Raw genomic sequence first — 9,822 nt, 5'->3', positions numbered from 1 at the left:
AGGGAGATACCAGGCCAGTTTTATTGATTCTGGCCAGTATCTCCCAGTGAATAAGGGGGATTGTGAGTTAAACTTTTCAGTATGAGGGAATAGTCTACCAGACTCAGAATTAAAGTTTTTTTTGCAAAGATTTCCTGGATTCTGGGAGTTTTATGTAGATATTTACGACCTCCTACAGGCGTTTCATATTGAGAGCACAAGTAGTCAGGGAATAGTTGATCAGCTCCAGTTGTGCAACAAGACCAGAACTCTTTTGGGGGGGGGGGCAACCAATGGAGGCAGAGCTAACACTTCAATGAATGGGGCAGAGCAATCTTAGACCCAATAAATGAAAATAGCGTAAATTGTAAATTTTAAACATATTGGTCAAACCTGATATGGTTACAATAAACATGTTTTAGTAGATTTGCTAAAGTTTATAGCCTACTGATAGGTTTTTGTGGATTTGGCAATGTTTAATAGGCTACTGACCAAGATCTTTAAAAAAGGCTAATGGTGATACAACTTAAGATCAGCTTCTACAGATTTCAATTTAAAGCATATTGGAACCATTTCTTCCAAAGTTGTTTCAAGACGATGAGCCTTTTTGTCAATGCTCCAATAATTCCTTCCATAAAATGGCAATGAGCTCTTGAAATATTTTTGATTCCATCTTCAGAAAGGTGCTGCTGCCTGACTGATGACCAAAGGTATATTTTCAGTTTTCTCCTCGGTATGATGCAACATATGCTTGTTTGAGGGTGCACACATGTACAGGTCCCAGAATATTGAGCTTTGTAGGTTAATGCACCTAATGTAGGGATGTCTGACTGGCAAGTTGTAGGTTTGATCCCTAATGCATCTTCCACTCCTCCAGCAATTGAATATGTGAGTGCCAATCAGTTGGCAATATTACCGCCTTTGAATTACTCTACCAGGAACCTGCACTATCCTAAATCAAAGTAAAATATCACCCCACATTGAGCTGTTCTCATAGCAACATACATGCCATCAGGGATAAAGAACTGGCAAAAAGGTAGGTGCTTGTTACAACGCTGCAACGAAAAGTGTTCGACGATGCAAAGTATGCAAGTATCCCTTCAATCGCCAGAACACAAAGAATGTGTGGCTGATGGGCAACGTGCTGTAAAGAGGTCACTTAATCAGAAACATAAATCATGCATCTTAACAGCCTCCGGTATAATCCACAAAAATATCAATGTTTTTAAATCCTGGAAGGGCTAGGTGCATTATAAAACGCAAGTTCTGTTATGAATTTCTCCAAAATTCCATTCAGAATGACCATATATTTCTTTAATGGTTGTTCCTAAGTGTCTATATTAATGATAACAAGTAGTCTGGCTTGGTAGCGAAAGGGACATCCTTGAAAGGGGCACAAGAGAGTCACCAGGTAGACAAAATGGGTTCCAGTTTGTCATAGTAAAACTGGAACACGCAGGAAACAAAGTGGTGTTTTCATTGTTCAGTGCTTTTGCATTGGTGACCTATTATACACAATATCAGAGTTGTACTGCTTTTGATAGACCCAGTCTTAGTTTGACAGCAGAATAGTAGTCTCAAGCATTTTGCTGTCAAACTACTCATTTAAAAAGGCAGGACACACTGATGCAATGCCTACACCAGGGGAGCGCTAGTGCATTTTGTCAACATAGACACTATCCCGTAGAAACAAAACACAAGCCATACGCTATAGCAATTTCTACATCAGTCATTCATTTCATTTATTTTGGTTCATCAAAAGCCATAAAGGTAACAATATAAAATACCAAATACATATGTGTACATATAAAAATACTGTAGGTTAAGAAGTGATAAAAGCAGGTTACAGCCCTTTTGGCACAAGTATAAACAATTTTTTTTAAAAATGCCCACAAAGACCTTTCTCCCACAGTAAGTTTCTTTGTCCTCAAATACCATATGGCTGTGAAACATTTACCAATTGAAAAGACAACTGGTCTACTCATATCTGTAATACATTCTCAGTGCTGTACTGTGTTCATTGAAGCCCATCATTCTGCATAGTGGTATGATCCAGCGTTTCCGTTTCTGCCATGCAAAAAGAAAACATGTTCAATGGACTCTATGGCCTCGCATCCCATCGGACACATATTTGATGTGCCTGGCCCCTTCTTCCAACGACGGGGGAAGGTAGTTATTCGTAATGTGCCCACTCTAAACTTAATAAAAAGTGCTTGTGCAGACTGGTTTGTAACCATATCTAAATACAGTTCAAACTCAAAACCACATTTGAATAAGCGGAAGCCATCGGTCACGCTGCCCAATGTGGTCCTGGTAGGTTTTTTTCCACCAAAAACATGGGCCCAGTAGGCTATTTTGAGCTTTTCAATGGCATCACTCAATATATCATTGGGATTTTACCAAACGTCCCCTAAGCCTTGCTTGGATAACCATGATTTTATGTAGGCACCCCAAGAAATCCTATCAGCACACGACCCCTCTAGCAAACCTTGGAGCCATTCCCTATAGGGCTCTAGTTCTCTTGTCGCCCAGATTCTTAGCCAATACTGAATCGGTTTCACTGCTCAGAGATAGATCTCAAATTTAAGTCCATTTGCATAGGAAGTGTGGATGTGCTAGAAGGAATTTTTAGCAGCGATTTCAAAAAATTGTTCTCGCCGTTCCCAAGATCTCAAGATTACAGTGACCCCATATATCTGCTCCGTATAGGGCTGCCCCACATGCTTGGCTCATATAGATTTCCAAGGGGGGGGTGGGGAGAGAATGGGAAAAGATGGTGTGCTATATGCAAACCTTATGATAGACCCTGCAGTGGTGTCTCACTGGTTTTAAGCAGTGCCAAGTAGAAACATAAAATGATAATAACATAAAGTTATTCTCATTTTATGCTTCGTGTCCTGCTGCTTCGCGGGTGGGTGGGTGGGTGGTGCTGCTCTGCTCTCGGAGCGGGGGAGGAGTGGTTTGTCCATTCCTAAGTGCGCAATGACTGTTTGGTCGTAGTCATGCGCACTTTCTCCGTTCTCTATGCAGGCTGCATTACAGCCTGCACGGAAAACATGCCCACCCCTCCAGCCCCTGGCATTGCAGCGTTATGATTGACTATGGGGAGGGAGCCTGGCTGGCTGCTTCCTGTTCCTGGAGTCGGAGGCAGGAGAACAGGAGCAGAGACGTGGGACCCGGCCTCAAGGTATGTTTATTTACCGTAACAGCCCTCCTTCCCATGACATCCCCGCGACCCCCACCCCCCTGCAACCCCTCCGCAACTCCTCCCTGTGCCTCCGCCAGCAACTGTCAGGATCTTACTACATGCACCTGCTATGATGTACAGAGAGCCTGGCACTACATGTCCCAGAAGGCCAGAGGGGAGGAGCCACATACTATTTTAGTTAGGAATGCTCGTTCACCTGTGTACGTAATTCTGTTGATGAGGAGGACGTTCCTCGAGGCTACGGAAGTAAAGCCCGTTCGTGTGGTGAATGACTGCCGCAGTGGTTGCTGTTCCTGGCGGCTTCCTGCGGTTCTGCGGGAGAAGCCGTCTTTGTTTGTTTTTCTCTGGAGCGTGGTCGGATTCTGAGCAGAGTTTCTGACTTTCTCTGGGGACACAGGGAGAGGCTTTACCGCTGATTGGAACGAGCAGCGAGTGGAGTGGAACCTCATTTTGTTTATTGTGGCCGACTCACGGCTGGATTCAGAGCGGAGTTGCTGCTTTACTCTGGGGACTCAGGGAGAGACTTTTCTGCTGCGAGGAGCGAGCAGCAAGGGGAGCTGTTTCTGTTGCCTCCGGCCCGCAACGGATTTCGACGGCTGTCGAGATTCATTAGCTGCTCTGGATTGAATGGCTGTTGGTGGAGAGAAACAACGCTGGGCAGGAGTGGAGTTGCCCAAGTAAGGTACTGTTGAGAGGCGCTTTGTCATGTTCCAGCCAAGTAACTTTGTTTATGGAAATATCAAACATATGACAGTGAAGAGAACTGCATATGTTATTTGTTGGAATTGGTCAATACAACTAAAGGAACATTTCCTTGGTGAAACATCGGAGTGCCAGGAGTGGGATTTCACATTTTTATACCTATGACCATATAATAGGGTGGTGTGACTCCCACTGGATTTATTCTTTCCACTTTGTTGGGAAATTAACATCTAGGGCATGTATGCGAAAGGGAGGAGGTTAATAGAAGTAAACAAAGGTTGAATATAAAGGTAACCTGTGTGTTTTGTATTTTAGGAAATCCCCATCTAGTTGTGAGCAGTATCATATCTGGGTAGTGAGTTGGATACTGGACTACTATGGCAGGAGGAGCCTGTGTCATAGGTAACAGTCCATTGTAGTGAGAATGTAATGAGAGTAGCTAGGAAGTAACCGTATGTTAACCTATGTGTTTTCTGTTTACAGGTATCCCTTTCCCAGCTGATCTTTCCCTAATACCTTTTCCCTCGCTTGATCGCCTCCATACTCGGTACCTTTCCAGGTAGAGTTTGGGATATCAAGAGGTGGACCCTTTGAGCATCGCCCGAGTTCCGAGGAGTTCCTGTGGACGTTACAGCGACCACCCCCTGTCCCCTTCGAGCCATGCCTGCTGCCACTGGCGACAGGGTGCTCTTCGTCAATTGAGCTGGCCACCTATGTGAGTCTTCAAAGTGAACACCTAAGTAATTGAACTCAGAGTCGCCTTCGATGGCTACCCCATCCACTGCTATAGATCTTCTTATTTCGCACTTGCGATCCTCAAACACCATATACTTGGTTTTGTTGTTGTTAATTTCTAACCCATTGTCCCTACAGTATAGATAATCTTTCGAGCAGTATGGAAAGGCCCCAGGGAGTTTTTCCACAATAACAGGGTATCATTGGCAAATAACTGGTGTCCTTGTGACTTGATCTTGGGTGAATCGTTCTCACAGTTGAAAAGATATGGGAGACACTTGATGTAGAGGCGAAAGAGTGTGGGAGCCAATACCCACCCTTGGCGCACTCCTCTCCATGTCAGTATCTCATCTGTCAGTTCACCCCAGATCCTCACCTAACCCTGGCAAAGTTGTCTGTATATGGTGCCTCGATTAGGGTCAATAGCCCTGTTAGTACCTCTGTCCTACTCAAGGTTTCCTATAATTTCATCCTTAGATCGAGTCTTACAATGCACTGTGAGAAAGTGATCATTGAGGCATTTGCTTTAGGTGGAAGTGGTATTGCTCTGGTTAGACCTAAATTATAAATTCAGGCTTCGCTTAGCTGAACTATCTTAGTCTACAATATAGAAAATTGGTCGGACTCCTACCATGCAGTCTCCAACCTAAGTGTCTAGGATGAGTGTGTGTGTCTAGCCAAAAATCCCCGTACTGGATGATCCAACCCTGGTTACCCGATGGGAAAGAATGGAAGTCCCCGTCTTGGTCATGAGCTGGACACCCTCCCAGAGAGAAGTCAGCCAGCTGCTGGGTTGAAGCTTCAGCGTGTAGAGACCTCATCAATATCAGCAAATCGCTCTTCTGCCTAAACCCGAAAATGATTGTTTATTTATAATGAAAATTATCCTTGCGAGTCCTGCGCAAGCCAGCATTGTTTTAGTCTATAGATAGCTATGTCGTCTCGTGAATGAAAAATGTAACAACATTTGCACAATGTGTGTTGGAACCTTGTACATGCAAGCTTTGCGGTGTAGAAGAGGAGCTGTATGCTCATATCATCCAAGTGTGCTGGTCTTCTGTCCTCTGCAAACATATTCTGAGAAATGCCAAAATGCTTCTGGCAACGATGATTGCATTAGGACAATGGGGAGCCCACAAACTAGCAGATGCTCGGGCAGCCCACATCAAGTTGTTTCTCACGTCTAAAACGATCAAAGCTGAGCCCAGTAAAGAAAGAGGCACATACCATAAGACAGAAACTACCAACCACAGAGACAGTCAAAGCATGTGGAAATGTTACGCATCGAGGGCCAACCTCTACAGCCAGCGGTAAAGTCTGCTCCCTATGTGGAAAGCCAAACCACTTCTCCAACGTCTGCAGGTCCGCACGTGTTGCGCAAAGGAAGACAGATGTAACGGTGAGGAAAGCCAAATCTGAATTGAGACACCTAGACTCTGGAGAGAGGAAGGGAGAACAAATAGTGCACTCTGACAGTTCGCCCCCTCCAACCCAGAACAAGTCCTACTCATCTCTGCACTGGGAAACCCAGAACAAGACACCAAAAAGAAGCAACCACAGTGCTGTCTAAAAATTCATGGACTCTATATGAACTGCCTAATTAACAAGGAAGGCGGAATACCCAAAACGACTGTCACCGCCAAAATTAAATTCGACACAGATAAAAATCGTTACCTATGGCAGTGCTAATCCCATCAAGCTGGTCCAGCCTTCCAGAGGGGTGTCACCGAATGGATTGCGAGTATAACATGCCCACGTCGAGGCTTCATTCCAAGCAGCCGCAATATTCCTAAGGAGAGGACTGGAGTCACTGTGTCAGGGTGCACTGTTAGGTCAAGGGCATAGAAGAAGCTCCTAGGCTTGGCCCATCCCTGCATCTGGCTGTACTTTACTCTGCATGTGTGCAGTGAACATGACAGGTTGTCAAAGGTGGTCCAGCCAACCCAGGCTGTGCTCTGTCCTGTGACTCAGACGCTGCAGGATGAAACAGGGACAGAAAACAGACCTGGTCAACAAAATAAACGTGGGCCCAATTAGTGAGGCTGATGGCAAAGAATGTGGCCCGCATTTTCAAACTGGGGCAGTTTTGAACTTGCAAAGGCAAGCTGTGTAAGTGTTTTGCAAGGTATTGGAGACCTCATGCGTCTGTGCTTGTTGCTGTCAATGGTGGTGGTAATATCAGAGATCTCAGCAGTAAAAACCAGACCATACAACAGGCAAAAATCTGCTCACACATAGACCAACCCTTCGGACATTGACGGTTTGCCCTACAGGGAAGTCAGACATTGCCTGAGGAGGAGGCAGGTTACCAGACCCCAAAGTCTTGGAAGTTTTCAAAATTACTGGGAACCATAAGGTCTTTCTTTATATTTAACTGATTGATGGAATATGGGACTATCGAACCATACTACTCTGTTGTTTGACTATAACATGTTAAGAGGAGTATGATTGATCACACTCTGTGCACTTGCTTATTTAGTCTTGTTATCCACACCTTGCTATATGCCATATGTCCCTTCATCATCTCCTCCCGCACCTGTTCCATCCTATCCTTCCTCTTAAAGTTTATAATCAATATGGCAAGTTCTCTTGTGCTGTTACATGTTTATGTAACTTGCTAAATGGAAATAAAAAAAGATTAAAACAAAAAAAAGTATAAGCGACTGAACTTGGGAATAGTCTATGCCCAAATAGATATTTCTCAATGCTATTTGCGATTACTTGTTCCAACAGAAGGCTGTTATAAGCATATTTATCTTTACGGAAAACATCACAGATCACCATCACTGCCTACAAGCAATCTTCCAGGGAATCAGCGATTGCCGTCTCACTCTGCATTGAGATAAGCATTGCTTAAGAGACAGAATACATGGTTTACGCTAAGTGTCAGTTTTAATCTCAAAAAGGGTGAAGATATTCCAAAAGTATAGACCAAGACTAGCACACAATAGTGAACTCACATAGGCTATGTTACGAGAATGACCTATATGTGATAAATTACAGCCTGTTTAACATTTGGAACCCTCTCTCATCAATTGCTGCATGCTTAAACAAGGGTTCACTCCTACACCCCCTGCAGAGTATCAGCCGTTGGTGGTCTTAGCCATACATGCAGCTCAAATACAGAGGTAGAATAATTTTTCAAGAAAGTGCACCCCTACTAGATACAAAGACTTAAAACTATTGGTGCATCCAGTACATTTATTATAAGAGCCACTGATGGGGATAAAAACAATTGGTGATGTTATGAATAATAATTATTCCCACATTGAAATGGTCAACATGTTTTGGCTATGGATTAAGCCCATCACGGGTCAATGGCCTTCGTTAGGAGCTTGGATCCCCACCACTATCCATATCCTAATTTATTAACTTGGAATATGGTGCATTTGCAAACTGGGGTAGTTCTGTACTTGCAAAGATAAGCTGTGTAGGTGTTTTGCAAGGTATGGGAGACCGCATGAGTCTGTGCTTGTTGCAGTCAATGGTGGTGGCAATATCCGAGAACTCCGCAATAAAAGACGGCCCACCAGCCCATAAAACAGGCCCAAAAACAGCCAAAACTCTAGCCCATTCATAGCCCAGCCCTTCGGACACAGCTGGTTTTCCCTACAGAGAAGTCAGACCCTACCTGAGGAGGAGGCGGGTTACCAGACCACAAATACCTGGAAATAGAAAAAAGGACTATACAGAGATAGGTCTTCCACTACAAAAAATGAAGAAATAACTCTAAAATCCTCATTGGCATTTGGACAGACCATGGGGCCCGGACAATAAGCGCCCTACAGCAACACATGTCAATATTAGTAAATGCAGTAACAGGAAAGGAAAGAGCACACATCCTGTGACTGCACCAGGGGTAATTTAAAAACACCCTCCACACACACTATCTTTTCTCATTTATTGATTTAATGTTTTTGTATAATGCACTCAAGGCTTAAGTGGCAGAGTGCATAATACTCTAGGCAAAGAGTGTCTAGAACAAGCGAGGGTAAGAAAAAGCTGGAAACAATACAAAGAAAAAACTCCTGTGAGGCTAATCAGCAAACACAATAGTAATCACAGACTAAAATGCAAGGCAATGACAGGAAAAGTAAGGTCCACTTAAGCAGTAAACAGTTGCAGAGATATTGTGGTATCATAGTGTGTCATAAGGCTCCCAAGGGCAAAGCTTAACTGAGGAAAAAGTATTTCCATGGAAAACGTTTCAGGGTAGCAGACATCGCAGTAGGAGATTCAGCATATAACGTCAGGTGGGGTAACACTTCAGCAAATCTATACACATAGTGAGCTACCAGCAAATGAGGTACACATAGAAGGAACAGAAAGGAGTAGGTGACAGTCCACATGGCTGGAGATCATACTAAAGAGCTGAGTAAGAAAGAAGAAATAAAGAATGAGAAGAAATCATTGCTTTCCCTTTATTTTGTTGCTCTATCCATGGTGGCCAGTATGCTGTGGCTGCCCCAGCAGCCGACCTTCAGTCCCCATTGCTACCTATCAACATAGGACACTGCACCGTGTCCCATACCGCAATTTAGTGAGCTAGCAGACTCTGCCTCAGCAGCTCCATGATGCTAAACCATATAGCGTCAATCCACTCTCGTTCCGGACGAGTCGTCCGGTGAATGATCCTCTGTGAGCCTGGCATGAGATTACACATGATGCGAGTGCTGGGCAGATCCCTTGAACTCTCAAACAGAAATGCATAACAAATGGAAGCTGCCCTAGCCAAAATACAAGTTAAGAATGAATCAGGAGAACCAGAGCCAATAAAGAACAAAAGTTGTCAATGTCATTGAAGGCAGACTGCAGGAACAGAGGCGAGTTTAGAAAACATAAAGCCCAGTGTGACTACTGTGGAGCAGATCCTCAAAAGGATCAGCAGAGTGAAAGGATGTATGACGTTACAACGCATACTTTTACAACGCAACTTCCATAACAACGCATGCTATTACAATGCTAGCCATTACAACGCATGTACCATAACAACGTAAATTACTATTCTAATACCGCCGGGTGCTTACCTCAGGGAAGGCGCTGGTCGGTGAGGCACATGCTTTATAATGGCATGCATTGTAATAGCATGCGTTGTAATGGAACTTGCGTTGTATTGGCTGCATTGTAAAGGCATTGCGTTGTAATGCCTGCATTGTAATGGATATTTCCCCAGTGAAAATGCTACTCGAACTGCATGA

General features: G+C 44.0%; 1 long non-coding RNA gene across 1 annotated transcript; it reads left to right on the top strand.

The window, feature by feature from the left end:
- The first annotated feature begins 3,404 nt into the window (after positions 1-3,404).
- Positions 3,405-7,277, top strand: LOC146869797 (uncharacterized). The gene is made up of 3 exons (XR_014966557.1): positions 3,405-3,869; positions 4,205-4,291; positions 4,373-7,277. It is a non-coding gene; the product is annotated as an uncharacterized LOC146869797 (long non-coding RNA).
- Positions 7,278-9,822: the final 2,545 nt, after the last annotated feature.

Source organism: Triturus cristatus, chromosome 1_1, assembly GCF_964204655.1.
Source record: "Triturus cristatus chromosome 1_1, aTriCri1.1, whole genome shotgun sequence".
Taxonomy (NCBI): domain Eukaryota; kingdom Metazoa; phylum Chordata; class Amphibia; order Caudata; family Salamandridae; genus Triturus; species Triturus cristatus.
Note: the sequence above shows the minus strand (reverse complement) of the source record. Positions and strands in the feature narration are given on the sequence as shown.